Genomic DNA, 14,258 nt, shown 5'->3' on the forward strand with positions numbered 1-14,258 from the left:
CGAAAGACAGAGGTCATTACACTCTGCTCATATTACTCGACCTCTCAGCAGCATTTGACACAGTGGACCACCCTCTTCTCCTCCACATTCTCCATACTCTAGGTATTCGGAACAAAGCTCTATCCTGGATCTCATCCTACCTCTCCCATCGTACTTTCAGTGTCTCTTCTGCTAACGCCTCCTCCTCCTCTATAGATCTCTCTGTGGGGGTATCCCAGGGCTCTGTCCTGGGACCTCTTCTCTTTTCTCTGTACACACTCTCTCTAGGTGACCTAATAACATCTTTTGGGTTTAATTATCACCTCTATGCCGACGACACACACAAATATACTTTTCAACACCTGACCTTACACCTGCTGTACAAACCAAAGTTTCTGAATGTCTCTCTGCTATATCACAATGGATGGCCATCCGCCGCCTTAAACTCAACATGTCTAAAACAGAGCTCCTCATACTTCCTCCCAAACCTGGCCCTACTACCTCCTTCCACATTACTGTTGGAACTACAATCATTCACCCAGTAGCCCAAGCACACTGTCTAGGGATCACACTCGACTCCTCTCTCACATTCGCCCCTCACATTCAAAACATTTCTAAAACTTGTCGCTTTTTCCTCCGCAATATAACAAAGATACGCCCTTTCCTCTGTTGCTCGACTGCTAAAACTCTGACTCAGGCCCTCATTCTCTCCCGTCTTGATTACTGTAACCTCCTACTGTCCGGCCTTCCTGCCTCTCACCTGTCTCCCCTACAATCTATCCTAAACGCTGCTGCCAGAATCACTCTTTCCTAAATCTGTCTCAGCATCTCCCCTCCTGAAATCCCTCTCCTGGCTTCCGATCAAATCCCGCATCTCACACTCCATTCTTCTCCTCACTTTTAAAGCTTTACACTCTTCTGCCCCTCCTTACATCTCATCCCTAATTTCTCGTTATGCACCATCCAGACTCTTGCGCTCTTCTCAAGGATGTCTTCTTTCTACCCCCTTTGTATCTAAAGCCCTCTTCCGCCTTAAACCTTTTTCACTGACTGCCCCACACCTCTGGAATGCCCTTCCCCTCAATATCCGACTAGCACCCTCTCTATCCACCTTTAAGACCCAACTTAAGACACACCTGCTTAAAGAAACATATGAATAGCACTGTGAACATTCTGAACACATGATACATAAAGCTTGGCCCCCTGCAGACGCACTTACCAGAACTCCCTCCTACTGTCTCTGTACGTTCTCCCTACCTACCAATTAGACTGTAAGCTCCTCGGGGCAGGGACTCCTCTTCCTTAATGTTACTTTTATGTCTAAAGCACTTATTCCCATGATCTGTTATTTATATTATCTGTAATTTATTTTATTACCACATGTATTACTACTGTGAAGCGCTATGTACATTAATGGCGCTATATAAATAAAGACATACAATACAATACCGTGCGGCAAACACACACACATCACTTGTGTGACACAGGGAGACCCCCCCCGGGACCCCGCCCTGATTACAGTGACCCCCCCCACCGTGCGGCAAACATACACACATCACTTGTGTGACACAGGGAGACCCCCCCGGGACCCCCGCCCTGATTACAGTGACCCCCCCACCGTGCGGCAAACACACACACATCACTTGTGTGACACAGGGAGACCCCCAGGTACCCCCGCCCTGATTAGAGTGACCACCCCCCCACCGTGCGGCAAACACACACACATCACTTGTGTGACACAGGGAGACCCCCCCCCCCCCGGGACCCCCGCCCTGATTAGAGTGACCACCCCCCCACCGTGCGACAAACACACACACATCACTTGTGTGACACAGGGAGACCCCCGGGACCCCCGCCCTGATTACAGTGACCACTCCACCGTGCGGCAAACACACACACATCACTTGTGTGACACAGGGAGACCCCCCGGGACCCCCGCCCTGATTACAGTGACCCCCCCCCCCCCCCACCATGCAGCAAACACACACACATCACTTGTGTGACACAGGGAGATCGCCCCGGGACCCCCGCCCTGATTACAGTGCCCCCCCCACCGTGCGGCAAACACACACACATCACTTGTGTGACACAGGGAGACCGCCCCGGGACCCCCGCCCTGATTACAGTGACCCCCCCACCGCGCAGCAAACACACACATCACTTGTGTGACACAGGGAGATCGCCCCGGGACCCCCACCCTGATTACAGTGACCCCCCCACCGCGCAGCAAACACACACATCACTTGTGTGACACAGGGAGATCGCCCCGGGACCCCCACTCTGATTACAGTGACCCCCCCACCGTGCAGCAAACACACACACATCACTTGTGTGACACAGGGAGATCGCCCCGGGACCCCCGCCCTGATTACAGAGACCCCCCCACCGTGCAGCAAACACACACACATCACTTGTGTGACACAGGGAGATCGCCTCGGGACCCCCGCCCTGATTACAGAGACCCCCCCACCGTGCAGCAAACACACACACATCACTTGTGTGACACAGGGAGATCGCCCCGGGACCCCCGCCCTGATTACAGTGACCCCCCCACCATGCAGCAAACACACACACATCACTTGTGTGACACAGGGAGATCCCCCCGGGACCCCCGCCCTGATTACAGTGACCCCCCCACCGCGCAGCAAACACACACACATCACTTGTGTGACACAGGGAGATCGCCTCGGGACCCCCGCCCTGATTACAGAGACCCCCCCACCGCGCAGCAAACACACACACATCACTTGTGTGAGCGCAGGGAGATCGCCCCGGGACCCCCGCCCTGATTACAGTGACCCCCCCCCCCCCCCCCCCCACCGTGCAGCAAACACACACATATCACTTTGTGTGACACAGGGAGATCGCCCCGGGACCCCCGCCCTGAATACAGTGACCCCCCCACCGCGCAGCAAACACACACATCACTTGTGTGACACAGGGAGATCGCCCCGGGACCCCCGCCCTGATTACAGTGACCCCCCCCACCGTGCAGCAAACACACACACATCACTTGTGTGACACAGGGAGATCGCCCCGGGACCCCCGCCCTGATTACAGTGACCCCCCCACCGCGCAGCAAACACACACACATCACTTGTGTGACACAGGGAGACCCCCCCGGGACCCCCGCCCTGATTACAGTGACCCCCCCACCGTGCAGCAAACACACACACATCACTTGTGTGACACAGGGAGATCGCCCCGGGACCCCCGCCCTGATTACAGTGACCCCCCCACCGTGCAGCAAACACACACACATCACTTGTGTGACACAGGGAGATCGCCCCGGGACCCCCGCCCTGATTACAGTGACCCCCCCACCGTGCGGCAAACACACACACATCACTTGTGTGACACAGGGAGACCCCCCGGGACCCCCGCCCTGATTACAGTGACCCCCCCACCGTGCAGCAAACACACACATCACTTGTGTGAGCGCAGGGAGATCCCCCCGGGACCCCCGCCCTGATTACAGTGACCCCCCCACCGTGCAGCAAACACACACACATCACTTGTGTGACACAGGGAGATCGCCCCGGGACCCCCGCCCTGATTACAGAGACCCCCCCACCGTGCAGCAAACACACACACATCACTTGTGTGACACAGGGAGATCGCCCCGGGACCCCCGCCCTGATTACAGTGCCCCCCCCACCGCGCAGCAAACACACACACATCACTTGTGTGACACAGGGAGACCCCCCCGGGACCCACGCCCTGATTACAGTGACCCCCCCCACCGTGCAGCAAACACACACACATCACTTGTGTGACACAGGGAGATCGCCCCGGGACCCCCGCCCTGATTACAGTGACCCCCCACCGCGCAGCAAACACACACACATCACTTGTGTGACACAGGGAGATCGCCCCGGGACCCCCGCCCTGATTACAGTGACCCCCCCCACCGTGCGGCAAACACACACACATCACTTGTGTGACACAGGGAGATCCCCCCGGGACCCCCGCCCTGATTACAGTGACCCCCCCCACCGTGCAGCAAACACACACACATCACTTGTGTGACACAGGGAGAAAGCCCCGGGACCCCCGCCCTGATTACAGTGACCCCCCCACCGTGCGGCAAACACACACACATCACTTGTGTGACACAGGGAGATCGCCCCGGGACCCCCGCCCTGATTACAGAGACCCCCCCACCGTGCAGCAAACACACACACATCACTTGTGTGACACAGGGAGACCCCCCGGGACCCCCGCCCTGATTACAGTGACCCCCCCCACCGTGCGGCAAACACACACACATCACTTGTGTGACACAGGGAGATCGCCCCGGGACCCCCGCCCTGATTACAGTGACCCCCCCACCGTGCGGCAAACACACACACATCACTTGTGTGACACAGGGAGATCGCCCCGGGACCCCCGCCCTGATTACAGTGACCCCCCCACCGTGCAGCAAACACACACACATCACTTGTGTGACACAGGGAGACCCCCCGGGACCCCCGCCCTGATTACAGTGACCACCCCCACCGCGCAGCAAACACACACATCACTTGTGTGACACAGGAGATCCCCCCGGGACCCCCGCCCTGATTACAGTGACCACCCCCCCCCCCCCCACCGTGCAGCAAACACACACACATCACTTGTGTGACACAGGGAGATAACCCCGGGACCCCCGCCCTGATTACAGTGACCCCCCCCCCACCGTGCAGCAAACACACACACATCACTTGTGTGACACAGGGAGATCGCCACGGGACCCCCGCCCTGATTACAGTGACCCCCCCACCGCGCAGCAAACACACACACATCACTTGTGTGACACAGGGAGATCGCCCCGGGACCCCCGCCCTGATTACAGTGACCCCCCCCCCACCGTGCAGCAAACACACACACATCACTTGTGTGAGCGCAGGGAGATCGCCCCGGGACCCCCGCCCTGATTACAGTGACCCCCCCACCGTGCAGCAAACACACACACATCACTTGTGTGAGCGCAGGGAGATCGCCCCGGGACCCCCGCCCTGATTACAGAGACCCCCCCACCGCGCAGCAAACACACACACATCACTTGTGTGACACAGGGAGATCGCCCCGGGACCCCCGCCCTGATTACAGTGACCCCCCCACCGCGCAGCAAACACACACATCACTTGTGTGACACAGGGAGATCGCCCCGGGACCCCCGCCCTGATTACAGTGACCCCCCCACCGTGCGGCAAACACACACACATCACTTGTGTGACACAGGGAGACCCCCCCGGGACCCCCGCCCTGATTACAGTGACCCCCCCCACCGTGCAGCAAACACACACACATCACTTGTGTGACACAGGGAGATCCCCCCGGGACCCCCGCCCTGATTACAGTGACCCCCCCACCGTGCAGCAAACACACACACATCACTTGTGTGACACAGGGAGATCGCCCCGGGACCCCCGCCCTGATTACAGTGACCCCCCCACCGTGCAGCAAACACACACACATCACTTGTGTGACACAGGGAGACCCCCCCGGGACCCCCGCCCTGATTACAGTGACCCCCCCCCACCGTGCAGCAAACACACACACATCACTTGTGTGACACAGGGAGATCCCCCCGGGACCCCCGCCCTGATTACAGTGACCCCCCCACCGTGCAGCAAACACACACACATCACTTGTGTGACACAGGGAGATCGCCCCGGGACCCCCGCCCTGATTACAGTGACCACCCCCACCGCGCAGCAAACACACACATCACTTGTGTGACACAGGGAGATAACCCCGGGACCCCCGCCCTGATTACAGTGACCCCCCCACCGTGCAGCAAACACACACACATCACTTGTGTGACACAGGGAGATCGCCCCGGGACCCCCGCCCTGATTACAGTGACCCCCCCACCGTGCAGCAAACACACACATCACTTGTGTGACACAGGAGATCCCCCCGGGACCCCCGCCCTGATTACAGTGACCACCCCCACCGCGCAGCAAACACACACATCACTTGTGTGACACAGGGAGATCGCCCCGGGACCCACGCCCTGATTACAGTGACCCCCCCACCGTGCAGCAAACACACACACATCACTTGTGTGACACAGGGAGATCGCCCCGGGACCCCCGCCCTGATTACAGTGACCCCCCCACAGCGCAGCAAACACACACACATCACTTGTGTGACACAGGGAGATCGCCCCGGGACCCCCGCCCTGATTACAGTGACCCCCCCACCGTGCAACAAACACACACACATCACTTGTGTGACACAGGGAGACCCCCCGGGACCCCCGCCCTGATTACAGTGACCCCCCCACCGTGCAGCAAAAACACACACATCACTTGTGTGAAACAGGGAGACTCCACGGGACCCCCGCCCTGATTACAGTGCCCCCCCCACCGTGCGGCAAACACACACACATCACTTGTGTGACACAGGGAGATCGCCCCGGGACCCCCGCCCTGATTACAGTGACCCCCCCACCGCGCAGAAAACACACACACATCACTTGTGTGACACAGGGAGATCGCCCCGGGACCCCCGCCCTGATTACAGTGACCCCCCCACCGTGCAGCAAACACACACACATCACTTGTGTGACACAGGGAGACCCCCCGGGACCCCCGCCCTGATTACAGTGACCCCCCCCACGTGCCGCAAACACACACACATCACTTGTGTGACACAGGGAGATCGCCCCGGGACCCCCGCCCTGATTACAGTGACCCCCCCACCGTGCAACAAACACACACACATCACTTGTGTGACACAGGGAGACCCCCCGGGACCCCCGCCCTGATTACAGTGACCCCCCCACCGTGCAGCAAAAACACACACATCACTTGTGTGACACAGGGAGACCCCACGGGACCCCCGCCCTGATTACAGTGCCCCCCCCACCGTGCGGCAAACACACACACATCACTTGTGTGACACAGGGAGATCGCCCCGGGACCCCCGCCCTGATTACAGTGACCCCCCCATCGTGCAGCAAACACACACACATCACTTGTGTGACACAGGGAGACCCCCCGGGACCCCCGCCCTGATTACAGTGACCCCCCCCACGTGCCGCAAACACACACACATCACTTGTGTGACACAGGGAGATCGCCCCGGGACCCCCGCCCTGATTACAGTGCGCCCCCCCCGCCGTGCAGCAAACACACACACATCACTTGTGTGACACAGGGAGACCCCCCCGGGACCCCCGCCCTGATTACAGTGACCCCCCCACCGCGCAGCAAACACACACACATCACTTGTGTGACACAGGGAGATCGCCCCGGGACCCCCGCCCTGATTACAGTGACCCCCCCACCGCGCAGCAAACACACACATCACTTGTGTGACACAGGGAGACCCCCCCGGGACCCCCGCCCTGATTACAGTGACCCCCCCACCGCGCAGCAAACACACACATCACTTGTGTGACACAGGGAGATCGCCCCGGGACCCCCGCCCTGATTACAGTGACCCCCCCACCGCGCAGCAAACACACACATCACTTGTGTGACACAGGGAGATCGCCCCGGGACCCCCGCCCTGATTACAGTGACCCCCCCACCGCGCAGCAAACACACACATCACTTGTGTGACACAGGGAGATCGCCCCGGGACCCCCGCCCTGATTACAGTGACCCCCCCACCGCGCAGCAAACACACACACATCACTTGTGTGACACAGGGAGATCCCCCCGGGACCCCCGCCCTGATTACAGAGACCCCCCCACCGCGCAGCAAACACACACATCACTTGTGTGAGCGCAGGGAGATCGCCCCGGGACCCCCGCCCTGATTACAGTGACCCCCCCACCGTGCGACAAACACACACACATCACTTGTGTGACACAGGGAGATCGCCCCGGGACCCCCGCCCTGATTACAGTGACCCCCCCACCGTGCAGCAAACACACACACATCACTTGTGTGAGCGCAGGGAGACCCCCCCGGGACCCCCGCCCTGATTACAGAGACCCCCCCACCGTGCAGCAAACACACACACATCACTTGTGTGACACAGGGAGATCGCCCCGGGACCCCCGCCCTGATTACAGTGACCCCCCCACCGTGCAGCAAACACACACACATCACTTGTGTGACACAGGGAGATCGCCCCGGGACCCCCGCCCTTATTACAGTGCCCCCCCCACCGTGCAGCAAACACACACACATCACTTGTGTGACACAGGGAGACCCCCCCGGGACCCCCGCCCTGATTACAGTGACCCCCCCACCGTGCAGCAAACACACACACATCACTTGTGTGACACAGGGAGATCGCCCCGGGACCCCCGCCCTGATTACAGTGACCCCCCCACCGTGCGGCAAACACACACATCACTTGTGTGACACAGGGAGATCGCCCCGGGACCCCCGCCCTGATTACAGTGACCCCCCCACCGTGCGGCAAACACACACACATCACTTGTGTGACACAGGAAGACCCCCCCGGGACCCCCGCCCTAATTACAGTGACTTCGGTTACCACATATTATCATATGCTCCTTTAACACGGTAACCGAGAACGACCTCTCACCTATTGGGTCAAAGGTTGACACAACACATCAACCTCTGACCCACTGACACTGCAGGGTGACACAGTGACACCGAGCCCCCCCCCCCCCCCACACCGCATAACTCTGCCCAACCTCAGAGCACCAGTCCCAGAGATATCTGACGTGTGTGTTTCTTTAAATCAGTGCTGTAGTATTAGATAATACTTACTGCATTCCCCCCCCCCACCCTTATTAACTCAACGCCGTTTTTAATAATTTGTAATATCCTGATTATCCTTTGATTTCTATAGCAGCTTTATCCCGCCCCCCCAGCAGTGCAAGATCTGTGTCACACTTTCCTGTTTGGGATCCTTTGTTGCCAGTGTTCCCTGCAGTTTGAGCTGCGAGCTGCAACAATAGGCAATGTTACCGTAGCGACATAAGAATACATTGTAGCTGCTGAGTTGCTGACTGAACGATTGATTGAAACTGAAAGGCGGCCATTTAGTGAACCCAGGGAAGCCGGATCTGTGTCGATCCATCGCGGGAGAAGCAATCGATCGGCAGCTTAGCTAATTAGTTTCCAATAAAGGTAATCAAAGGCGGCGTATACCAACACAAACAAAAGATTTATTTTTTATTTGATTTAAATGCCGCTTGGATCAACTCTCTAATCTCAGATCTGTGACTTCTCCTACACACTTCTTTCTATTAAACCGACACAGAACCCCTAACCCCCCCCCCCCCCCGCCGCCCCGGCCCCCCGCCCCGGCCCCCCACCCCCCGCCGCCCCGGCCATCCACCCCCCGGCCCCCCACTCTTTCCAGCAAAATACAGATTGAAGAATGACTTACAATTAACGAGACGACAATCCTCGCAGGAAGACGGGGGGGGGGGGGGGGGGGGGGGTACCCCAGGACTTTCTCCCACCGAGTCAGCGCAGACGGTGAGCCCGCGAGTCGCAGCTCCGATCCCAAAACATGTGCCTCGCGTACCGCCCGTCCCGAGCCTTTCTTCACGTGGGCTATTTATAGCCAGGAAGGGGGGGGGGGGGGAGAGTTTGATGTGCGACGCAGCACCAAGGAAACAGGTGCGGAGAAGTGGGAGAGAGGGGGGGGGGGAGCGCTCGGCGTTGCGATCCTCCGCAGTCCTGCCAGAGGGGACGCAGACGGGCGACCGGAACCCCCACTATTTTAGGGCCGACGTATCGGGGGGGGGGGGGGGAAAGAGGGGATCGGGCGCCGCTGCGTTTTGGGACGCGCGTTTTTAGGTTCGGGGAATTTGGCGTTGGGTTTCGGCGCTAAACGAAAAAAGAAAGCGTCCCGTCGTCATTACGGCGACAACCGGGGCAGGAAACGGTCAGGAGAAGAAAGGTGCTCAGGGGACTCCGCCCACCGCGTGAATCCCGCGTCTTGTCGCCGGCCGGCGCGGAAGTCCCCGGAAACGGCGTAACTTCCTTCAATACACAGGCGCAGCCTTGCGCAGGTATATAGCTTCGCCGTTATACCAGGCATGGCCAACTCCAGTGCTCAAGTGGCACCAACCAGTCAGCTTTTAAGGATACCCCTGCTTCAGCACAACTGGCTCAATTACTCATTTGAAGACTGCACCCCCTGTGCTGAAGCAGGGATATCCTGCGAACACGGCCCCTTGGGGACTGGAGCCGCCCGCCCTTGCTGTATACGCCGCCTGGCGCCCATCGTTTTGCCCATATACACAATAGTAAAAAAAAACATATATAACCGCCTGCTCTGCAGTCTGCACCCCACCCCCCCCACCACTTCAGAGGCCAGCGCAGTAGGCCACGCAGTGTCCGGAGGAGTAAAAATCCACGTCCAGGAGCCCAGCAACGCGCCCGAATCTGAAGGAGATCTCCTCCCCTCCAGGAATGAAACGTTCGTCGGGGATGAGCAGCTGAGACTCGCGCCCACAGCGGCTGCCATCGAGAAATGTCACAACCCACACGAGACCGGGGGGGGGGGGGGATAAGATCTGAGCAGGCGACACGCTCCGCCATCTTGGGTTATCCCGTCACCGGGGCGGAGCGGTCCCGTCGGTCGACGTGAACCGGCAGAGACCCGCGTTTGCCGCGGCTGAGAGAGGAGCGATCCGCAGGTTGGCAAAGCCGGAAACTCCCCCCCCCCCTCGCCGCGTCGCGTTGGAAAAGCGGCAAAAGTCGTTTCCAACGCCGGAAAATATGGAAATGAAGGGGAGGTGCCGCGGCCGGAGCGGTTTGGGCGGTCAGCGGACTGGTTTGGGCGGTCAGCGGACTGGTTTGGGACTTTTTTCCCCTAAGCTAAAAATTGGGCGAAGTTCTCCGTCTGTTTCACGCTCACTGGCCGTCGTTCCAGGGTCAAAATCACTGACAGATGTGGTCAGATTCCTCTCCACCCTGTCCTGATAGAGATCTGTACATCTGCCTCCCCCTCCCAGTCTGTACCTCTGCCCCACCTCCCCAGTCTGTACCTCTGCCCCCCCTCCCCAGTCTGTACCTCTGCCCCCCCCTCCCCAGTCTGTAGCTCTGCCTCCCCCCTCCCCAGTCTGTACTCTGCCTCCCCCCCAAGTCTGTAGCTCTGCCTCCCCCCCCCCAGTCTGTACCTCTGCCCCCCTCTCCAGTGTGTACCTCTGCCCCCTCTCCAGTGTGTACCTCTGCCTCCCCCTCCCCAGTCTGTACCTCTGCCTCCCCCCCCAGTCTGTACCTCTGCCCCCCTCTCCAGTGTGTACCTCTGCCCCCCTCTCCAGTGTGTACCTCTGCCTCCCCCCCAGTCTGTACTCTGCCTCCTCCCCCAGTCTGTACTCTGCCTCCCCCCCAGTCTGTACCTCTGCCCCCCTCTCCAGTGTGTACCTCTGCCCCCCCTCCCCAGTCTGTACTCTGCCTCCTCCCCCAGTCTGTACTCTGCCTCCCCCCCAGTCTGTACCTCTGCCCCCCTCTCCAGTGTGTACCTCTGCCCCCCTCTCCAGTCTGTACCTCTGCCTCCCCCCCCCAGTCTGTACCTCTGCCTCCCCCTCCCCAGTCTGTACCTCTGCCCCCCCTCCCCAGTCTGTACCTCTGCCCCCCTCCCCAGTCTGTACCTCTGCCCCCCTCCCCAGTCTGTACCTCTGCCCCCCTCCCCAGTCTGAACTTCTGCCTCCCCCTCCACAGTCTGTACCTCTGCTCCCCCTCCCCAAGTCTGTACCTTAGCCTCCCCTCCCCAGTCTGTACCTTTGCCCCCTCCCCAGTCTGTGCCTCTGCCCCCCCCCAGTCTGTACCTCTGCCCCCCTCCAAGTCTGTACCTCTGCCTCCCCCCCCAGTCTGTACCTCTGCCCCCCCTTTCCAGTCTGCGCCTCTGTTCCCCCTCCCCAGTCTGCACCTCTGCCCCCCCTCCCCAGTCTGCACCTCAGCACCCCCCCACAGTCTGTACCTCAGCACCCCCCCACAGTCTGTACCTCAGCACCCCCCCACAGTCTGTACCTCAGCACCCCCCCCCCCACAGTCTGCACCTCTGCCCCCCCTCCCCAGTCTGTACCTCTGCCCCCCTCCCCAGTCTGCACCTCAGCACCCCCTCCCCCAGTCTGTACCTCTGCCTCTCCCTCCCCCAGTCTATACCTCTGCCTCTCCCTCCCCAGTCTGTACCTCTGCCTCCCCCCCCAGTCTGTACCTCTGCCTCCCCCTCCCCAGTCTGCGCCTCTGCCCCCTTCCACAGTCTGTACCTCTGCCCCCGCTCCCCGGTCTGTACCTTTGCACCCCCTCCCTGGTCTGTACCTCTGCCTCTCCCCCCCCCCAGTCTGCACCTCAGCCTCCCCTCCCATCTGCGCCTCTGCCTCCCCTCCCCAGTCTGTACCTCTGCTCCCCCTCCCCAGTCTGTACTACTGCCCCCCCTCCCCAGTCTGTACCTCTGCCTCCTCCCCAGTCTGTACCTCTGCCTCCCCTCCCCAGTCTGTACCTCTGCCCCCCCTCTCACGTCTGTACCTCTGCCCCCCTCTCCAGTGTGTACCTCTGCCCCCCTCTCCAGTGTGTACCTCTGCCTCCCCCTCCCCAGTCTGTACCTCTGCCCCCCTCCCCAGTCTGTACCTCTGCCCCCCTCTCCAATGTGTACCTCTGTCCCCTCTCCAGTGTGTACCTCTGCCCCCCTCCCCAGTCTGTACTCTGCCTCCCCCCCAGTCTGTACCTCTGCCCCCCTCTCCAGTGTGTACCTCTGCCCCCCTTCCCAGTCTGTACCTCTGCCTCCCCCTCCCCAGTCTGTACCTCTGCCTCCCCCTCCCCAGTCTGTACCTCTGCCCCCCTCCCCAGTCTGTACCTCTGCCCCCCTCCCCAGTCTGTACCTCTGCCCCCTCCCCAGTCTGTACTTCTGCCTCCCCTCCCCAGTCTGTACCTCTGCCCCCCTCCCCAGTCTGTACCTCTGCCCCCCTCCCCAGTCTGTACCTCTGCTCCCCCTCCCCAAGTCTGTACCTCTGCCTCCCCTCCCCAGTCTGTACCTCTGCCCCCCTCCCCAGTCTGTACCTCTGCCCCCCCCAGTCTGTACCTCTGCCCCCTCCCAAGTCTGTACCTCTGCCTCCCCCCCCCAGTCTGTACCTCTGCCCCCTCTCCAGTCTGCGCCTCTGCTCCCCCTCCCCAGTCTGCGCCTCTTTCCCCCCTCCCCAGTCTGCACCTCAGCACCCCCCCACAGTCTGTACCTCAGCACCCCCCCACAGTCTGTACCTCAGCACCCCCCCCCCCCCCACAGTCTGCACCTCTGCCCCCCCTCCCCAGTCTGTACCTCTGCCCCCCTCCCCAGTCTGCACCTCAGCACCCCCTCCCCAGTCTGTACCTCTGCCTCTCCCCCCCCCAGTCTATACCTCTGCCTCTCCCTCCCCAGTCTGTACCTCTGCCTCCCCCCCCAGTCTGTACCTCTGCCTCCCCCTCCCCAGTCTGCGCCTCTGCCCCCCCTCCACAGTCTGTACCTCTGCCCCCGTTCCCCGGTCTGTACCTTTGCACCCCCTCCCTGGTCTGTACCTCTGCCTCTCCCCCCCCAGTCTGCACCTCAGCCTCCCCCTCCCATCTGCGCCTCTGCCTCCCCTCCCCAGTCTGTACCTCTGCTCCCCCTCCCCAGTCTGTACTACTGCCCCCCCTCCCCAGTCTGTACCTCTGCTCCCCCTCCCCAGTCTGTACTACTGCCCACCCTCCCCAGTCTGTACTTCTGCCCCCCCTCCCCAGCCTGTACCTCTGCCCCCCATCCCCAGTCTGTACCTCTGCCTCCCCTCCCCAGTCTGTACCTCTGCCTCCCCTCCCCAGTCTGTACATCTGCCTCCCCCTCCCCAGTCTGTACTTCTGCCCCCCCTCCCCAGCCTGTACCTCTGCCCCCCATCCCCAGTCTGTACCTCTGCCTCCCCTCCCCAGCCTGTACCTCTGCCCCCCATCCCCAGTCTGTACCTCTGCCTCCCCTCCTCAGTCTGTACCTCTGCCTCCCTACCCCAGTCTGTACATCTGCCTCCCCCTCCCCAGTCTGTACCTCTGCCCCCCTCCCAGGTCTGTACCTCTGCCCCCCCCCCTTCCCCGGTCTGTACCTCTGCCCCCCCCCTCCCCAGTCTTTACCAATGCCCTCCCTCCCCAGTCTGTACCGCTGCCTCCCCTTCCCAGTCTGTATCTCTGCCCCCTCCCCAGTCTGTATCTCTGCCCCCACCCCAGGCTGTATCTCTGCCCCCTCCCCAGTCTGTACCTCTGCCCCCCTCCCCAGTCTGTACCCTTGCCCCCCCTTCCCCAGTCTGTACCTCTGCCCCCCCCTCCCCAGTCTGTACCTCTGCCTCCCCTCTCCAGTCTGTACCTCTGCTCCCCTCCCCAGTCTGTACCTCTGCCTCCCCCCTCAC

General features: G+C 60.8%; 1 protein-coding gene across 7 annotated transcripts in view; it reads right to left on the reverse strand.

Moving 5' to 3' along the window:
* The window catches only part of SCN4A (sodium voltage-gated channel alpha subunit 4), a 179,859-nt gene that overhangs the window by 136,356 nt on the left and 29,245 nt on the right, over positions 1-14,258 (reverse strand). Inside the window, exon 1 of one of the 7 annotated variants that reach the window (XM_075581619.1) lies at positions 9,290-9,375. The exons of 5 other annotated variants lie outside the window; for them this stretch is intronic. The gene's annotated coding sequence lies outside the window, so the exon portion shown is untranslated. Of the gene's footprint in view, positions 1-9,289; positions 9,376-14,258 lie in introns of those variants that run through there. One more of the 7 variants, XM_075581617.1, reaches the window with a different exon arrangement.

The sequence above is a fragment of the Ascaphus truei genome, unplaced genomic scaffold (genome assembly GCF_040206685.1).
Source record: "Ascaphus truei isolate aAscTru1 unplaced genomic scaffold, aAscTru1.hap1 HAP1_SCAFFOLD_145, whole genome shotgun sequence".
NCBI lineage: Eukaryota > Metazoa > Chordata > Amphibia > Anura > Ascaphidae > Ascaphus > Ascaphus truei.